At 34.8% G+C, this 8,182-nt stretch overlaps 1 long non-coding RNA gene across 1 annotated transcript; it reads left to right on the forward strand.

Annotated features, from left to right (window-relative positions):
* On the forward strand, positions 1-5,573 carry LOC142545006 (uncharacterized). The gene is made up of 3 exons (XR_012820190.1): positions 1-74; positions 1,364-1,433; positions 5,137-5,573. It is a non-coding gene; the product is annotated as an uncharacterized LOC142545006 (long non-coding RNA).
* The last annotated feature ends 2,609 nt before the right edge of the window (positions 5,574-8,182 follow it).

Consider the following 8,182-nt stretch of genomic DNA (forward strand, 5'->3'; position numbering starts at 1 on the left):
CAGCCTCGTGCGTACACTTCCTTCACTTTCAGCCTCGCGCGACCTCAGCCTTCGTTTTAGCAGCTGGCCTTCAGGTCTGTCATTTTTGGGTGTTTGCTTCAGATTTATGCTGATTTTTCGATGATTGTTGTTGCTTATGGTATATGTTTTGAAGGGCGTCGATTTTGGATGTTTCCAGATTTCATATTTTTGTGTAACTTCTGGTTTCTCGATGATTGTTGTCTGGTTTCGTTTTTGTTGATGGTTTCATTTTTGTAACTTCCTTCCAATTAATTTTGTTGCTGCCTTGTCGAAGATTGTTGCCTCTATGATTGAAAGGTTTCGATTTTTGTTGCTGGTTTCATTTTTGTAACTTCATATTTTTGTTGCTGGTTTTATTTTTGTTTCCTTTTAATTAATTTTGTTGATGGTTTGTCGAAGATTGTTGCCTCCATGTGTTAGAATTTGTCTTACCTATTTACGAAAGATTGTGTGGTTTTCGGAGAACTTTTGGGGACAACCCCACGAGGTTGCTCTGCCCCCTCGACCCTCGCGACCTAACCGGGCAGGTCGATCCCCGCAATTTTCGCAGTGGTAAACATTATTCGTCATCGGTAAACTAATTAATTTCTGAAAATGTTCTAACACATACTATTATGCATCCTAAAGGGTGTTTTTTTTAAGGAAAACCCATCTGCATTTCAATTGACTTTTATTGAAGTTCTCTTTTAAACTCACACGAACTTCAGGAGATTTAGCCATTCTTCTTTGATTCTTCTTTGAAATTTGACACAGAGGCATATCTGTTTTTTTTTTTTTTTTTTGCTATTATCCATTACCTCTTCATAAAATTTTCAAGTAGGCTCTTTTAGTTTATAAAAGATTACTCGAGCTGCAAATAATAGTAATTTTCTATGTTAAAGGTGGTTTGTATTGATACATATGATTTTGTAAGCTATATATCAGATATAATTAAACTTTAAAAATAAATTCACAAAGAATCATATTTAATCAGGTGTTATTCCCTTTCAAAAAAAAAAAAATCAAGTGTTAATCGTGATATTAATAGTCACGTTTCTTTTATCCTCATTTTTCTGCTGATTATTTTTATTTTTATGTACTAATTTTCTTGATTAAAAAATGTACACTTAGCAAAGTTTGTTCATTTTCATTAATAGGTATTCTTCTTTCGTTATTTTTTCTTTTTTTGTGTTCAAGAAACTAAATGGCAAGTGACATTATTGAAGTCAATATTGAGAATCTGAATGTTACTTTTATCATTTACTTTATCGTTTGTGATTTCTATGATCTTCTAAGTGTTAGATTATATAACTTTGCAAAATTTTATTGTATAAATTTTTCTTAGTTATTGTAATATTTTCAGGTTCTGATCAAATCTACATTGAAGAAAGTTAGAGTCCTTGAAGCAGTTTGAAGAAAACTTTCATCTAGCGGTAAATAATACAAAAATTTATTGTTACATATTTTGGGATTTTGCTATATTGAAATGGATAAATCCTTGATTCACTCGGATAGAAGGTTCAAACAATATGAGGAGGGTGTGGAACAATTAATTAAAGATTGTTTAGAGTATCCTCATATTGACCCCAATTTAATTCATTGTCCTTGTTGCAAATATATAAATCTTAAAAAAGGACCGGTTAAGTTCATTAGAGAGCATCTTTATTTCCGTGGTTTTAGTCAAAATTATGTGAATTGGATTTGGCTGGTGAGTCTGCTGAAAATGATAGAGTAAATTTGAGTACCAACCAAGAGTCAATTGATAATCATCATGACAAATTTGAAACCGCTAATATGTGTGAGGCATCATATGATAATTATAAAGAAAATCCAGAAGCGTTTATGAAATTTTTGGAGGAAGCACAGAAACCGTTGTACAATGGATGTAAACGTTACATAAAATTGAGTGCACTTGTAAAACTGTACAATACCAAAGCAAGGCATGGGATGAGTGATGCTTTATTTTCAGATATACTAATGAATTTTGGGGATGCGCTGCCAGATAATCACAATCTGCCATCCAAAATGTATGATGTAAAAAAGACATTGAGTTGTTTGGCGTTGACTCACGAAAATTCATGATTGTTCCAATGATTGCATCTTTATAGGAAGCAATATAAAGATTGTGTAAGTTGCCCTAAATGTGGATTGCCTAGGTGGAAGCTAACCAAGAAGAACGTTGAGAAGAAAGGTGTTCCTGCTAAGTGGTATGGTACTTCCATTCCATACCAAGATTTAAGTGCATGTTTAAATCCTTAAAGATCTCAAAAAATTTAACATGGGATGCAGAAAACACATGAGTTGCTGGTCAGTTATGTCATCCATCTGATTCACCATCTTGGAAGTTAGTGGATCATATGTGGCCCAACTTCGAATGTGAGCCAAGAAATCTTCGCCTAGCACTTGCAGCTGATGGCATTAATCCTTCTAGCAACCTTAGTAGTCGGTACAGGTGCTGGCAAATCATGTTGGCCACCTATAATCTGCCTACAAATATGTGTATGAAGGGGAAATTCATCATGCTAACCATGCTCGTTTCAGGTCCTAAACAACCAGGAAACGATATAGATGTCTATCTAAAGGCGCTGATTGAAGATTCGCAATGATTGTGAGAAGGAGTTGATGGCGTCTATGATGCTTATCGAAGATAAATTTTCACTCTTAAAGCAGTCTTATTATGGACCATCATTGACTTTCCTGCCTACGATAACCTTAGTGGATGTACTACACATGGTTATTATGCATGTCAAGTATACGGAGAAGATACTTATGCAAAGAATTTAGAAAATGGGAAGAAAATGTCATTTATCGGTCATAGACGATTCCTATCACGGTTTCATCCCAATCGGAGGCAAAAGAACGAGTTCAATGGCATGGAAGAACATGGAGAAACATCTACGCCATTATCTGGAGTTACCTTGTTTGACAAACTTTCGGACATAAGGTGTCAGTTTGGAAAGAAGATTAGTGTGAAAGGTAAAAGGAAAATGAATGCAAATGAAAATGATGTGGAAGACAGTAAAGAAGAAAAAGATTTCGGAGCAACTGATTTCAGAAAATGTTGGAAGAAGAATTCAATCAATCTTCTTTATTGGAAACACTTGCATGTTAGACATTGTCTCGATGTGATGCATATTGAGAAAAATTCTTCGAATCCCTCATTAATAATTTGATGAATGTTAAAGGAAAAACTAAGGACAATGTGGCAGCAAGGTTTGACATGTTTCAAATAGGAGTTAGGCCTGAATTGGCCCCTAAATTTGGTGAAAAAAACGTATCTTCCTCATGCCGCATGCTCATTCACAAAAAAAAAAGTTACAAGTATGTCAATCGTTAATGGATATAAAAGTTACTGAAGGTTTCTCATCGAACATGAAGAATCTTTTGTGCATGTCTGAGCTGAAGTTGACATGCTTGAAATCTCATGATTTTCCTGTTCTAATGCAGCATTTCCTACCAATACTCATCCGTGATGCACTACCAAAACATGTTAGATATGCCATCATAAGATTATGATTCTTCTTCAAGGATATTTGTTGCAAGGTTATAGACGTAGCCAAGTTAGATAAGCTGCAATTTGACTTGGTTGTTACGCTCTGCTTATTGGAGCAATATTTTCATATTTCTTTCTTCGATGTCATGCTTTACTTAACAGTCCATCTTGTTTGAGAAGTTCGATTATGCGGACCAGTTTATTTCCGGTATATGTATCGGTTCAAAAGATACATGAAAGTACTTAAGAGTTATGTAGGCAGTCGAAAACATCCTGAAGGTTGCATTGTTCAGAGATATTCAGCCGAAGAAGCAATTGAGTTTTGTTCGGAATACCTCAATGATCTTGATCCTGTTGGGGTCCCTCAATCAAATCGAGACCCCAAAACAAACGTTCCTGGATTCTTAGCATGCAAATCACCAATTACAGTGCAACAAGTTGATCTATAACAAGCACATTTGACTGTGCTGAAAAATACGGAAGAAATATCTCCCAACATAATGTAAGTGTACTGCGTTAATTTATTATTTTGAACACTGTGATTGTCAATATCTACTGTCGGACACAAATTTATACATAAATATTTCTATAGTGAACATAAAACCTTCTTGAAGTCAATGTTTCCGTAAAAAATAGATGAAAAGTGGATACAATATGCTCACAACAAGATGTTCATTGACTGGTTTCATGCAAATGTTAGGTGGATGTAAAAATATTTTTCATGCATTTTGTGCTGAACAAGTTGTAACTACTATTTTAATCACTCTATTCAAATTGAATGCATGTCAGGTGGCTGATGAAATAGACAGATGCAATGGTGGAACAACATCGACATTGACATGGATGGCTCATGGACCACGTGTGCACGTCATTAAGTATAGTAGTTATGTGATAAATGTTAATTTATACCAAACAAAGGCGCTGTATGATGAAAAAGTTTGCCAAACAGTGGGGTTTCTCTTGTTGCCAGCACCATGCTTGTCTGTAGTGCCAAAGATAAGAATCCTCTAATGGCTTATGTGTCTTTCTATGGAGTGATTGAAGAAATATGGGAATTAGACTATCATCAAATTCAAGTTCCTCTTTTCAGGTGTGCGAGGGTTTCAAACGACAAAGGAGTAATCAACAATGATGAATGTGACTTCACCTTGGTCAATATGAACAAATGAGGGCACAAGAATGATGAATTTGTCCTTGCAAGTCAAGTCGATCAAGTCTTTTATATTGACGACCCATTAAAAAGGGATGGTCAATTGTGCTCCGAATGCCAAATAGATGTTATGAGGGTGAGGATGATGGTTGGACTAGCATTCCTGAGTCTCGACCAATTGTTGATGTTGATACTCATTGTATTCATGTTTATGAAAGATACTTTAGATCAAAAAACGAGGGTGTCTGGGAAACGAACAAGAAAAATGATGATTTGTACTTTTATGTCATGTTTATTTAAATACAAGAAAAGACATGTTATCTACTTTAAAAAATTATGTTATGCACTTTTATCATGTTTTTTATTGTTATTATTTATGTAATGTTTATATTTTTGTTATTATTATTATGTATTTATGTTATGTTTGTGATATTTTAATTTTCCATGTTATTGTGTAGATTTTAATATTGGTTTCATTCGTGTTCTCATGCAGCGGAGAGCATAATGGGCCACAAAAAAGAGGAGAAAAAAACTGAATTTGAGGAGCTACAAGAATTAAATGATGATAAGCTGCTTGGAGTTACTGATGCAAAGCTGCATGGACTTACTGATGAACAAGAACGTCTTGTAGATGTGCAGAAGAACAAGAGAGGACCTACATTGATGGGTAAACTAACTGCATCTGCAAGATGGGGGAAAAACGAAGATTGATTATAATGACATGGGGAGGCCAACATACAATGCAAATGGAAGGGCTTCACAATCATAGATTGACTTTGTTGATAGATCTATGGTGCCAATCAATATAAAGTCGTGGCCTGATGTTCCAGAAAACATAAAACAAAAATTGTGGGAAGAGATCTCGGTAAGTACAAGATTAAAGTTTGTTGTTCATTTGAATTTGTTAATCAAGGATTGATTACATATACAATAATTTGTCATTTCAGAATTTGCTACCTTGATTCATATTTTTTTTCTACTTCGTGTTATTTTGATGATCTTGGTTGATTAGAGTAATATGCTGATTTTAATCTTAGGTATCATATGCATATATTTTATCTGAATTTTATGTACATATTAATTTGAACTTGTATGTATTTTAATTTGAACATGTATGTATATACAATATGAAATAATACCAACTAATATTTTTTGTTGCAGAATGTCTTCGAATTAGTGCCAGAAAGTGAGTCTGCCATGATGAGTTCAGCAGCTCAAAAATGGCTGAGATTTTCGAAAAAAAAATTGACTAGTAGATTTGTTTGGCCTGAACAGAAAAAATCCTGAAAAATTGATTTTTCAACAAGTAAGTATCAGCTCCCAATAGCAGATTGAAAAGCATTTGTGGATGCCAGACTAGATCCATCATGGGAGGTACTTTAAAAATTTTCGTTTTTCTTTAACAGACTAGATCCATCATGGGAGGTACTTTAAGAATTTTCACGTTTTCTTTAAGAATTAATAATTTACATACTTAACTGAAGAACACAATGATATAGGTTACTCACGAAAATAAAAAAAAACAGACCATGCATTGTAAATATCACCACAGAATGTCTCGCAAGGTACATCGGCTTGGAGGCTGAACTGGTGAGCTATAGAGCATTGTATTTGTCATTTTCATCAAGTTCTTCATGTTCTTAAGCTGATAAATTTTGGAATTGTAGAGAGAGAAAAACGTAATTGCTGAAGATGAAGAAGTTGATAGATCGGTGCTTTGGCGTAAAACCCGGGAAGACAAATCTGACAACATAACAAATGTTGAGACATCAGAAGGTCGCCGAAAAAATTGTAAATATTTAGTTTTATTCAATCTACATATTTCCTAGATAAATAAAACTGTGGTTTTTAGATTGATTTGTTATGTCTCTAATTATAGGATGACTTGTTGGAAAAAAAATCAAAGGAGAACTTTAGGAAGCCAAGAAGCCAAGAACTTTATGGAAGGGTTCGAGGTGCGGGAGGGTTTGTAAATCCTCAAGTCTTCTTTAAAACTCCAAGAAAGAAGAGGGAATCAGTCCCAAAATCTATGGTCGATGATGGATCGGTTGGGGCACCTTTGAAGGTGCTTCAAACACAATATTCTCAATGAGCTGCAATAGCTCATGTTCTAAGAATGTAAACACCGATGAATTAGATCGAATTTTTTTTAAACTAAGCGAAAAATACTCGAAATAATCCTTTGTTAAGAAAGATAAATAGTTTAAAGCTTTTAACTTGTGTAAACTAACTAACTGATATAAGGGGGCTCAGTTCTTGTATATATCAGTTCAGTTATGGTGAGAACTGAACTGATAGCTGCTCAAACTGATCAAATCAGTTTTAAAACAATAGTTAAACAGTTAATAACACAAGATATGTTTATGGATGTTCGGAGACTTCAACTGCTCCTACGTCACTCCTTCTACCACATCGGTTAGGTTACACTAAAAGACTATGATTTATAAAACACTTTGTACAAACTCACTCAGCTTAGGACTTACACTACTGCCTAACTGAACTCCTAGCCTAGACTGAAGGCATCACCTTCCAGCCAATACTTGTTTAATGTCTATGTGTCAAAGACTACATACGCAAGTTTTATGTCTTTATGCAATACTCACTCAACTGATATTTTAAGCTCTAATTTCTGATATATGTGAGTGATAGTGTGTGAGTGTATGAAAACTGATCTATGAATACAATACGAAAGTGTTCTCACACACTGGGAGATTGTGCTTCTAATCTAAGCTGATAACACTTTGAAGTGTTCCCTCACAACTGGGCTGATTGCTTATTGTGAGCTGATATGCATTATGCGTGTCCTTTTGTTTTTCACACACCTGTTGTTGATGGTTTTGATCTTGTATTTATAGAGGCAGTGTGACCGTACATCAAGACTCATCAAATATGTTCATTGTATTTTGAATTCTCCTCGAAATTTGTCTTTTACTTTTCGACAACCATTATGGAACATTTTGGCTTTAAGCTCTGCTGCAACATTTATAATTTTTCCTTTGATTTGTACCCTGTACTAAGCTGGAATCCATTTGGATAAGCTTGTCTCGATCTGCAACTGATTGGTTCTAACTGATGCTCTGAACTGGTCATCTGAACTGATATTCAGTTGGCCTGGTGAAATAAATTGACTCGTCAGTTGAATTGATTTCACTTTTTCAGTTGAAATGGTCACCTGGGCTTTTCATCAGTTCTCTTCATCAGCTGGCCGGGCTTCAGAAGATCTCCTGTTGAACCACCTATGAGCTGGACAATCAGTTGAACTGTTCATTGACATTTCAGGTTCGACTAGTTCAGTTTGTGCGATCAGTTTGACGTCTTCAGTTTGCGATTTTGACAGCTGGTAACTGATCTCAGCTCTGCGCACTTAGGTAAATTTATCAGTAACAAAATAACAAGTTTTGTTAACATCAAAAACAAGATTGTGAACATTAAATGTTCAAACAGTCGAAAACTTCAAAGAACAATTGGAAGAGACTAAGAGTTTAAAGGCAGAAGTGGAGAAATTGAAAGGCTCAACTTGCTAGTGTTATGCTCGTCAT

This window comes from Primulina tabacum, chromosome 5 (assembly GCF_025594145.1).
Source record: "Primulina tabacum isolate GXHZ01 chromosome 5, ASM2559414v2, whole genome shotgun sequence".
NCBI classification, from domain to species: Eukaryota; Viridiplantae; Streptophyta; class Magnoliopsida; order Lamiales; family Gesneriaceae; genus Primulina; species Primulina tabacum.